Below are 9,103 nucleotides of genomic sequence, written 5' to 3'. Positions count from 1 at the left end.
ACATTAACAAAATATATGGTTTTAGTCTTTTAGATGTTGAAAATTGGTTTTTTGAAAAATCGTTAGGCAACTCCAGGTGCCGGACAATATTGACCAAACGGCTTGGCTGTCAATGGCACGCAACTTGAGTTGTCCCAAAATCTGCCTATTTCTTCATTACGATCAATGTTTTCCGACAGATGCTATTCCCCTTGACCCCCGCATACCGTTGTGTCCGAGTTCAAACTTACCTAATATACAAGTGTCCTCTCCGCACCACCTACCTTTTACTATTAGATCGTAGTTTAAATCTCCATTGGCAGTAATGTTAATTGCAATTACACTAATGACCGATGACACTAAAATAACCATACTTTCAAAGAATTAAACATATAGAAAACGTTTCGCTTTAAATTGTTTATTTCCTAAAAAAAAGAAAAAAAAAAAAAAAAATCTGTTTTACATCAAAATGTGTACAATGGACAATAACCAGAACTCTGAATAAATCTTTTCAAAATTTGGTTTGTCCAATATAACTTTTCCCTTTTTTTCCGCCTCGACAGCCGACTGCTTTAACATGAGGATACCTATCAGCCCACCTTGAGTATTTCTACATAATGGAAAACAATAAAATAAATAAATAACCTTCAGCTTCTTCTTAGGAAAACTCGTACCAGAAATACATACATACAACCCTTTTTATACATAACATTAAAACAACAAATTGACATACATAACCGAGACAACTATTTGAACAAGATCTGTCTCGGCTTCACTATCCTGAAAGAAAATACCAATCACTGATTAAGTTAATGTTTGATCATATGCTCAACTTGTTGATGTACTTTAATTAAATAAAGAATAATCCTCAATGAGCATTTTGATAACTTACTTTACCAAATCGATACTCCAGTATCAAACCAACAGTCTCATTAAGCCCAGTTATGATCTTTGTGAACATCGATATTACCTATACATGAAAAATGGATAAAAACAATCAAAATCGATACTATAAAAGAACCTCTAGAGATATAAACAATCAGGGGTAGTTAAGTAAATGCATACCTTCATCTTCAGCAACACTTGAAATCAATTTGATCGTCTTCTCCACTAACGAAAATGCAATGCCAAGATTTCTCTGCTTAATTTAAAAGAACCGATTCAGCATCTAATGATTCTTTAGACTTTGGTATTTCAAATATGCTAAATCATTATCTAGATGACTCTAAAACAAGCAATGTACACCTGGACAATGTTCAAAAGCCACGATAAGGAAAACCACTTGCTGACCTGGCAAGAAATATAACATGCTGATGGATCACTTACCTGTCAGCTGGAATGGGATCTTGTGTGTCAGGTGAGTTCGTTTTCCCAATAAGCCACGCCACCTTTCACCAGCAATACACATCACGGATTCAGCCAAAATAAGAGCCTCAAGCCTTTGATCAGGTGCTGAATGAATATCAAATTCAATTCAATGAGATGCTGTTTGTTTATATATATTTGACTTGATAGACTCAATAGGAAGAAATGGAAGTAGGATTCTGTAACAATTAACAAACAAATCAATTCAATGGGAGTACGTTTCTATAACTTATATCAAACACCAACACGTAAATAAGTTGACCAAGTCAAGTTGCTCATTGCACGTAGAGTTTCATGCACAGGTGGAGGTGCCTGATATGATAGTATCAAGAAACCAGTTAGTTACTTTATAATCTAATACTAAGTTCAAAAAACTAGCAAATGTCATCTTAAAAAAGCATATATTGAGGAGAGGATCATTGATAGAAGATGAAGTGCCTCAAACTTTAGAGCATTATGCAACAAAGCAAACTGCTTGGCTACTACTGTGACCTGCAACAAGGAACATTGCTTGGTTACATCAAAATATTATTTGAGCTCCATTGATGATGTGGCATTTATGAAGAGCTCCATATGAGCTTACCACTGATGACAATTCTGAACAGTACTCCTTGGTAATTGTGTCCATGGAAAGTTGACTTGTGGTCAACTGAAGGAGTTTCATTGCTAGCTCCATTATGGGAACCTACACAGGTTTTATCAAAGTTAATGCCAAAATTGAAATAAAAATTTACTCCAAGTATAGACATTATCTAGTAAATTATACCATCTGGTAAATGTCATGCCTCCAGACTCGTAGAAGATTCTAGAACCATCCGTCTGGGCTGCTGCAGGACACTAAGTATAAAAAATTCAAAGCATTCTTCAACAAGTGATGCTCCTAATCTGTAATTTCAGACAATAAACATGTCAAGTTCTTTGCCTAATGATGCATGATTAAAGGTAAAAGAATCAATCTAGACATATATGAATCCTTACTCTTTAGAAACAACTTCCAGCATGAGTGGAATCTTCTTCGCCATATCATCTGAAGAAGCAAAGCAATATTAGAAACCCTACAGAATGCACATCTTGGTTATCTTGGCGACTCTTGCTTGTGCTTCCTTTCCCCATCCCTACCAGGAGACAAAAAGATCATAGGGTCACCTTTTTCTTAACAAGAAATTACATATTGGGTCAATTTTACATATCTTAAAACATATCTAGGGTTGTTTATGTTTGGATGTTTCAATTTCAACTCTAAGATATGTAAAATTGAACTTTCTGATGGCATTGGGCTTTGACGTTTATTGGAAATTTTCATCCAACTTTTCAAACCTTTATTCATTATTGCTCGATATATATATAAAAGAGTTTCTTTCTGATAGCAACGAGTAAAGAACATGGAAAATAAATTGAGTACCGGTTCGTGGGAGTCGGTCCAAGGAATGTGTTGCCGAGGGCATTGTAACCTTAAAATGGAGTCAGCATCGTCGTTCTTACAGAACTTGGTGGCGATAAGGAGACCGGCGAGGCGTTGTTCGTCTCTCTCTCTCTCTCTCTCTCTCTCTCTCTCTCTCTCTCTCTCTCTCTCTCTCTCTCTCTCTCTCTCTCTCTCTCTCTCTCTCTCTCTCTCTCTCTCTCTCTCTCTCTCTCTCTCTCTCTCTCTCTCTCTCTCTCTCTCTCTCTCTCTCTCTCTCTCTCTCTCTCTCTCTCTCTCTCTCTCTCTCTCTCTCTCTCTCTCTCTCTCTCTCTCTCTCTCTCTCTCCTCTCTCTCTCTCTCTCTCTCTCTCTCTCTCTCTCTCTCTCTCTCTCTCTCTCTCTCTCTCTCTCTCCTCTCTCTCTCTCTCTCTCTCTCTCTCTCTCTCTCTCTCTCTCTCTCTCTCTCTCTCTCTCTCTCTCTCTCTCTCTCTCTCTCTCTCTCTCTCTCTCTCTCTCTCTCTCTCTCTCTCTCTCTCTCTCTCTCTCTCTCTCTTCTCTCTCTCTCTCTCTCTCTCTCTCTCTCTCTCTCTCTCTCTCTCTCTCTCTCTCTCTCTCTCTCTCTCTCTCTCTCTCTCTCTCTCTCTCTCTCTCTCTCTCTCTCTCTCTCTCTCTTCTCTCTCTCTCTCTCTCTCTCTCTCTCTCTCTCTCTCTCTCTCTCTCTCTCTCTCTCTCTCTCTCTCTCTCTCTCTCTCTCTCTCTCTCTCTCTCTCTCTCTCTCTCTCTCTCTCTCTCTCTCTCTCTCTCTCTCTCTCTCTCTCTCTCTCTCTCTCTCTCTCTCTCTCTCTCTCTCTCTCTCTCTCTCTCTCTCTCTCTCTCTCTCTCTCTCTCCTTTTAACAGCTTTAAGCCGTCTTCAGTGAGGGACCTTGATTTTCCTGCAAACCAAACAATCATTAAGCTTTTAATGTGCAAATATTGTCAAAGGTCTAGGGTTATGAGAGAGTGAATCTTACTAACCATGGTTGGAACCGAAAAGGTGAGAGATTTTTGTCGATAAGACTGAAGAGCAAGCTTCCTGTTGCGGGAGAGCAGAGGCTTCCAGGGAGACGAAGGTCTTTCTTAGTTTCTTACACCCGATAGTCGATTGTTCGTGCACTGAGGAAGCTGTTCAAACAGCAAAAATTGGTGAGGAGCTTGGATTTCAAATCAATGTCGACAACAGCATCCTTAACGCTGTCATTGGCGAGGCTGGTGTACAAAAACGTTGACAATGAATTTTTTATCACTAAACGTTCGAGGCATCGGGGAGGATGCCAAAGTGCATTGGGTAAGGAGATTGAAACTACAACATAACATCAACTTCATGGGATTACCGGAAACGCAGCTTACAAACTATTCTAGTATTGACGTAAAGGGTTGTTTGGATTCATCAGAGTTGGATTTTGACGGGGTTGACTCCAGCGGTCGTTCTGGTGGTTTAGTATCGATATGGGACACAAGATTTTTTCAAAAGTCAAACGTAATAAATAATCGGTATTTTCTAATTATTATAAGTTCGTGGGTGGGTATTCCGGGTAATACCATAATAGCAAAACATCTACGGACCTCAAGCTCCCTCGGAGAAGAAGACATTATGGAAAGATTGATTCAAATTAAACAGAACTGAATGGAAAATGGCTGATGTTTGGAGACTTTAATGTGGTCAGATGCAAAGAGGAAAGGTTCAATTCTCAATTTTGCGCAACAAGAGCCCGTGACTTCAACAAGTTCATTCATGAACCAGGTGTACAAGATTTCAAAATAGGAGGATAACGTTTTACTTACATGAGCAGAGTTGATGCAAAACTAAGTAAGCTCGATAGATTTCTGGCATGCCCTAATTTCTTATCTATCTGTCCTTCAACCTTAGCAACTGCTCTTCCTAGAGATTTATCGGATCACTGTCCAATAACACTTACATCGACTAGGAAAGATTTTGGCCCTCCACCATTCAGATTCTACAATTCATGGTTATTAGTGGAGGGTTTGGATCAGACGGTGATGAATGCATGGGCCGAATTCAACGGTTATGGCCCGGCTGATGCTTACCTAGCTGCCAAATTTAAACACGTGAAGGAAGCCATCCGTAGATGGCGTAGAACTGAACATAGGAAAGAAGTGCAGGAATTGAACTCCTTAAAGGAATCGGTGGCTGGAATTGAAAAAGAGGTTGAATCTCGCACGCTTACTGACAGCGAGCTCCTAAGCAGAAGCAATGACCTAAAAAGAATCCTAGAACTTGAAAGATTAGCTGATGCAGACCTAAAACAAAAAGCGTGTGTCAAATGGATCATGGATGGAGACGAGAATACTTCATTTTACCATGGAGTCATAAACAACAATAAGGGGAAGAACTATATTGCCGGTTTAGTGATTAATGGCAAATGGAATACCGAAGTGAAAGAAATCAAGGAAGAGGCGTTTAAATTCTTTCAAAACAAATTTAACGAAAGATGGATCTCTAGGCCAAAACTTGTAAATTCACGGTTCAAATCCATATCGATGATGGACGCTATTCGAATTGAAGCACCTATCACAGTGGATGAGGTTAGGGCTGCTACATGGGCTTGTGGGGGTGACAAGGCACCTGGCCCAGACGGGCTCACGTTCAAATTTATCAAAAGATACTGGGATATTATGTGTGACAATGTGATGATGGTTGTTCGGAAATTTGAAGACACAGACACTCTCTCTATGGGATGCAATTCCTCTTTCATCACGTTAGCACCAAAATCTAAAGATCCTACTTCTCTTGCTGACTACCGCCCCATAAGTTTGATTGGTTGCATATACAAGATAATCTCCAAAGTCCCGACGACTCGTTTGAAGACTGTAATCGGAAGTGTCATTGATGATGTTCAGTCTGCTTATGTGGAGGGAAGAAGCATATTGGACGGGCCTCTAATCATTAATGACATTTGCTCGTGGGCCAAAAAGGTGAAAAAGCAGGTGCTACTCTTTAAAGTAGACTTCAAAAAAGCATTTGATTCTGTGAATTGGGAGTATCTAGATTCCATACTCAACCAAATGAGATTTGGGAATAAGTGGAGAAAGTGGATTCGTGGGTGCCTCTCATCAGCTCGTGCTTCGGTTATTGTCAACGGAAACCCAACCAAAGAATTTCAAGTATCCAAAGGAGTGCGACAAGGGGATTCTCTCTCCCCCTTTTTGTTCATAATAGCAATGGAAGGACTCAATGTGGCAATGAAAACAGCCGGTGAAAAGAACATATTCAAAGGTATAAAAATTCCAGGAAACGAGATCAAGATATCACATATGTTCTACGCCGACGATGTGCTATTTGTGGGAGAATGGTGCAGATCGAATATGAATAATTTAGTGCGGATATTACAGTGTTTTTACATTACCTCTGGTCTCAAGGTGAATTTCAGTAAATCCAAGGTATTTGGATTTGGGGTATCTAGCAGTGAAACATCATATGGGGCTAAACTCCTAAGGTGTGAGGCAAGTGCACTCCCATTCACTTACTTAGGAGTACCGATGGGTGCCAATATGAATCTTGTTAAAAATTGGCAACCAATCATTAATAAGTTTCGGGCTAAACTCACGAGTTGGAAATCAAATACACTATCATTTGGAGGCCGATTAACTCTAATCACAACAGTATTTGGGAATCTACCAACATACTTCTTATCGCTATTTAAAGCCCCTCTCACTGTCATCGAAAAGCTTGAAAAAATGAGAAGAAGTTTTCTCTGGGGTGGAACCTGTGAAAAAAAGAAAATTCACTAGGTTTCATGGGAGAAAGTTATAGGTCCCAAAGAAAATGGCGGTTTAGGAGTCGGATCTATTAGAGCTCTAAATGTAGCTTTATTAGTAAAATGGTGGTGGAGGCTGAGAATTAATACATCAGTTATGTGGAAAAAGATCATAGTTGGAATACATAACCTAGATAACAAGCCAAAGGAGTACTTATCAAAGAAAGCTATAACGGGAGTGTGGAATAATATTGCAAGTGTTAAGAAGGATATTGAAGCTATGGGATTGAGATTCAATGATGTAATCAGACAATGTGTTAAATCTGGGGAGAACACTCAGTTTTGGCACGATTTATGGATTGGCTCTTTGGAACTAAAAAAGGAATACCCAAAACTATATGAAAATGAGATTCAAAAACGATGCAAGGTGAGCGATAGAATACAGGAAGATGGGCTCAATTGGTGTTGGAAGTCCAACCCATCAAATATTGGGTTGAACCAAAGTTTTCAGAGCTTGTCGCAAGCTGTTGAATCTATTTCTTTGCAACCTGGGTTTGACCATTCAATATGTCTAATTGCTCCTGATGGCAGATACAAAAGTCTCGTTGCTCAGACATAAGATTGATCATAAACAATCGTTAATTTCCACACAAGTTCAGATCACATGGTGCAAGTTAATTCCTATAAAGGTTTTAGGTTTTGTATGGAGAGCTATTCAGGGACGTATACCTTCTGCTATGGCACTCATACATAGGAACATTCTGATTGAGTCCATGTATTGCGGATCCTGTGGAAATTATCTGGAGGATGCGGACCACATACTTGTTAGTTGTCCGTTTGCTTGTTCGGTTCGTGCTAAAATACTCAGATGGTGTGGGATCGATCATATTGAAGTACAAAGTGTGGGCGATTTCATTGATTTTGCATCTAAGTGGGGTAGATGCCCAAAGATTAGAAAGAGGTTCATAGCAATTTGTTATGGTGTGTTATGGATACTGTGGAAATCCAGGAATGATTGTCTCTTCCAAAGGTGTGTAAGCAATCCTACAAAAGTGGCTGAGAACATAAAGTCATTAGTTTTTCTTTGGATTAAATGTAGGAGTAAAATAGGAATCTGTAATTGGGAGGAATGGCTTGTATCCCCATTCTCTTTTTCTTAAACTTAATAACTCTGTAATGTTTGCCATGGCCCCCGGTTAGTTTCTTGCTTGCGGGGGTCTTTTTATAAAATTTGGCCGTTTCCAAAAAAAAAAAACCTACGATTTGACTTTAATGGGTTGTGAAACTTGAGCTCGACTTGTTTATCAAACAAGTATAAACGAGCACTACTTGTAATTTGAAGAAAAAAATGATGTAGAACAAACATGCATCCCCTTTAAAGCATTAAACAATGAAAACAATTATTTGTTTCTCGATTTTATTCAAAAACCATTAAAATGTTGTATTTTGCACCCAACGACTAAGACAATTCGGAGTGGAGCCGGCATTTGCTCGGCGTAGGTGGCATACACCGTCCCCCGACGGTGGCATCCAAAGAAAACCATATGTTTAAAAAACCATTTTCAATTTTATTCGGGTTTTGTGCACCGATTTTAATTAATCCATTTTTTTTTCTTAAATGAGGTTCGAATTTTATTTTGCAACAAAAATCTATTTTTCCATTACCATATCAGGTTTTAACTGGTTTTGGCTATGACAATGTGATCCATTGGAATCGCTTTAAAACTGAGTTTTTTGTAATCTGATTTTTGTATATTATTTTTTTAATCAAATTTAACTATAATCAAATATATATATATATATATATATATATATATATATATATATATATATATATATATATATATATATATATATATATATAGATTTGTGTTATGATAGTGAAGCTAACGCACTAACACCACTTTTGGAGTGTGAATGTAAACATACATGAATTGAAGACTATTAAAAAAACTAACCAACTTCTAATAAAATATTAACTACTTTTGGAGTGTGAATGTAACATACATGAATTGAAGAATATTAAAAAGAAATAATCAACTTCTAATAGAATATTAACTAACTTAACCGCCTAAGCATGTGATAATTTATAAACAACTAAAATCAAATGGATTTATATCGATTCTGTTTTAAATGAGACCGTAAATCAAACATCAAGTTTTAATAAGATTTAAGGGAGAAAAAGCTACCCTTAAATATTTACACACACTGATTCCCGAAAAGCGAAAGCAGAAAAAGTGGGAATGTGGGATCCCAAGATAGAATCCATTGTATGAGAAACCACGAGGAGGCCCATTTATCCAAAAACTAAAACAAGGGGATCTTTTCAACTACTACAGCCCACCGTTTCTTCTTCAAACTTTTGGTAGTTCATGAAAAACTTGTCGAAGTCCGGGGTGTTAAATGTAAAATATAAATAGCATATGTATTTTGTCCTTCAACAGCCACTGGTTTTTTTCCTCCACTGTTCTTTCACAGTACACAAACTCCAGGGGCCAGAATATAAATAATATATTTCAAAGTGTAATTTACTTAAATACCCCCATTCACAACCCCTCCCTCTATATATACCAACACCCACTCCACACTTGGCAGCATTCAC

At 38.2% G+C, this 9,103-nt stretch overlaps 1 long non-coding RNA gene across 1 annotated transcript; it reads right to left on the bottom strand.

The window, feature by feature from the left end:
• Window positions 1–295: 295 nt before the first annotated feature.
• LOC145157109 (uncharacterized) lies at window positions 296–2,592 on the bottom strand. The gene is made up of 8 exons (XR_013737094.1): window positions 2,323–2,592; window positions 2,111–2,229; window positions 1,928–2,029; window positions 1,306–1,836; window positions 1,045–1,117; window positions 872–949; window positions 713–759; window positions 296–589 (listed from the first exon to the last, which is right to left on the bottom strand). It is a non-coding gene; the product is annotated as an uncharacterized LOC145157109 (long non-coding RNA).
• Window positions 2,593–9,103: the final 6,511 nt, after the last annotated feature.

The sequence above is a fragment of the Lactuca virosa genome, chromosome 2 (assembly GCF_052849685.1).
Source record: "Lactuca virosa cultivar CGN04683 chromosome 2, Lactuca_virosa_CGN04683_v6, whole genome shotgun sequence".
NCBI classification, from domain to species: domain Eukaryota; kingdom Viridiplantae; phylum Streptophyta; class Magnoliopsida; order Asterales; family Asteraceae; genus Lactuca; species Lactuca virosa.
The sequence above is the reverse complement of the archived record's forward strand: the minus strand, read 5'-3'. Positions and strand labels throughout refer to the sequence as shown.